Source organism: Dipodomys spectabilis, unplaced genomic scaffold (genome assembly GCF_019054845.1).
Source record: "Dipodomys spectabilis isolate Male_0828 unplaced genomic scaffold, ASM1905484v1 ptg000272l, whole genome shotgun sequence".
Lineage (NCBI taxonomy): Eukaryota > Metazoa > Chordata > Mammalia > Rodentia > Heteromyidae > Dipodomys > Dipodomys spectabilis.
This window is the reverse complement of record NW_024870949.1, coordinates 1,870,076-1,872,627: the sequence shown is the minus strand read 5'-3', so window position 1 is coordinate 1,872,627 and position 2,552 is coordinate 1,870,076.

Below are 2,552 nucleotides of genomic sequence, written 5' to 3'. Positions count from 1 at the left end.
AAAAAGAGTTCAGTGCTGGGAAGGTGGCTCAGTGGTAGAGTTCTTGACTTGCATGTACGAGCCTCTGGGTTTGATTCCTCAGTACCACATGAGCAGAAAAAGCCAGAAGTGGCACTGTGGCTCAAGTGGTAGAGTTCTAGCCTTGAGCTGAAGAGCTGAAGTGCCCAGGCCAAGAGTTTAGGAACCATGACCCACAAAAGACAAACAACAAAAAGAGTTCAAACATTTAAATGATGTGTACAATAGACTATACACTAAAGATGAAAGATTATATGAATGAATTAATAATTAAAATGATCAACATTTTGATTTTATAAGTAGTGGATGTAGCAGAGAAAGTGATAAGAAATAATTATTCATTCTAACCACTCTTGTATTTTTTTAAACTCATTTACTACTTTTAATCATAAGTATCGTTTTACAGAAAAACAAAAGTTGTACATGTATTTTAACCTGAATTCCACATTTTAAAATTTGCCTTTTAGTAAACAATCAGTATATTTTTATATAAACTACTTGTAATCCCTTTAATACTTCAGGTCAGTCTAGTATTTGATTATACCATAACTCCTCCCTTCTTTCTTTTCTTCATTCCATTCCTTCACATCCTTTCCTCCTTTCTATCCTAGCAATTAAACTCAGGGCTTCATGCATTTTAGGTAGGTGCTCTACAAGGTGAACCATACACCGGCGCTTTTTGCTTTAGTTACTTCTGTTTTGTTAGTCATGTGGCTTGAACTCTGGGCCAGGACACTGTACCTGCACTCTTCAGCTAAAGGCAAGTGCACTACTGTTTGAGCCACAATTCCACTTCTGGTTTTCTATTGGTATATTGGAGGCAGGAGTCTCACAAACTTTCCTGCCTAGACTGGCTTTGAGCTGTGATCTTCAGACCTCAGCCTCCTGAGTAAATAAAAGTACAGGCATGAACCACTTGTGGCCAGCTCTGCTTTAGCCATTTTTATGGCAGGGTTTTCTGTTTATGAGCAGGCCAGAATGGATCACAATCCTTCTCTTTACCCTTTCCGAGTAGATGAAATTAAAAGCACAATGATTTTGGTTCAGATATTGATTGAGATCCAATAAAGTGAATGTTTGCCTAGGCTAGCCTCAAATCCTAATAATCCTCTCTGCAGCTAGCAATTCAACTGTGAGCTACCATGCCTGTCCCAAGTTTCTGGTGACTAAAACATATGAACAATGTTTTAATATTTTTAAATGTTGAATTTGGGGACAATGAGTACTTTTACTTGCCTAGTTTCAAATTTCACCAAAAACTCAAATATTAACTTTTGGTTTCCTACATAACATTAAATAAGCAGATAAACTTTAAAAAGTAATTAACTAATGAAAAAAAGCTAAACAATAATCATCCTTACCACTGTAACTTTGGACTTAACAACTTGTCAAACATTGTTTATATCATAGTTGTTTTTTCTGGGCAGTATTTTCGATAAACGGATCATTCCATCCCCAAGGTGGATGGCCAAACAGCCTATATCCACAGGAGTGAAAGCCAGGCCATAGGCCAACACACTAAAGGAAGACATGGTCCGGAAGTATTGTAGGTGGCAATGTCCCAACATATGGGACAGCTTAAATAGAGCTTTTTCTTAGGAAAGATACTCTATTAAGCCATACCTCTTCTTCTGGGTTTATCACTGCTTAATTGGAGACAAGTCTCATGGACTTTGTTGCGTGGGCTGGTCTGAAATCATGATCCTCAGATCTCAGGTTCCTAAGCAGCGAGGATAATAGGCATGAGCCACCAATATCTAGATTACTTATTCCTTTAATAAAAATAAAATGGCTACAGCATGGTTTAACAGAGAGCTTGAATCCTTTCCTGAGTCTTAGAGATCTTCTGACTAGAAGCAGAACAGCAAACTGACATGTGGGAAACTGTGTCTACCATATGAAACCATTTTCCAAAAGAGTATCTGGCTCATCAGTTTGGCTTCAGGACTCACAAAATTAACATTCAATTCTCCACTGAAGTAGAGGGTATCCATTGCATGCTCTGCAGCATCATAAATCACTTGCTGGTCATTAAAAACCCCTCTTTTCAATAGGAAATACTCAAAAAATTCTGTTCATTGAATAATCATGACAACCTTAAGAGATGGGAAATACCAGTATCCAATTGTATATTGTGGTACTTGAACTCAGGTCCTATTCCTGATTCACTTTCTAGAACTCTACTTCTTGAACCACAGCTCCATTTCTGTTTTTGTTTTTGTTTAGTTGGTCATGGAGCTTGAACTCAGGGCCTGGGTGCTCTCCCTGATCCACTTTCTAGCACTCCACCACTTGAGCCACAGCTCTATTTCTGTTTTATTTTGTTGTTGTTGTTATTCTTGCTAGTCATGGGGCTTCAACTCTGGGACTGGGTGCTGTGTCTCATCTCTTCAGGTTAAGGCTAGCATTCTACCATTTGAGCCATAGTGTACTTCAGGCTTTTTCTTCTTATGTGATTCTGAGGATTCCAACCGAGGGCCTCATGCATACAAGGAAAGCACACTTCTACTGAGCCACCTTCTCAGCCCACTTAT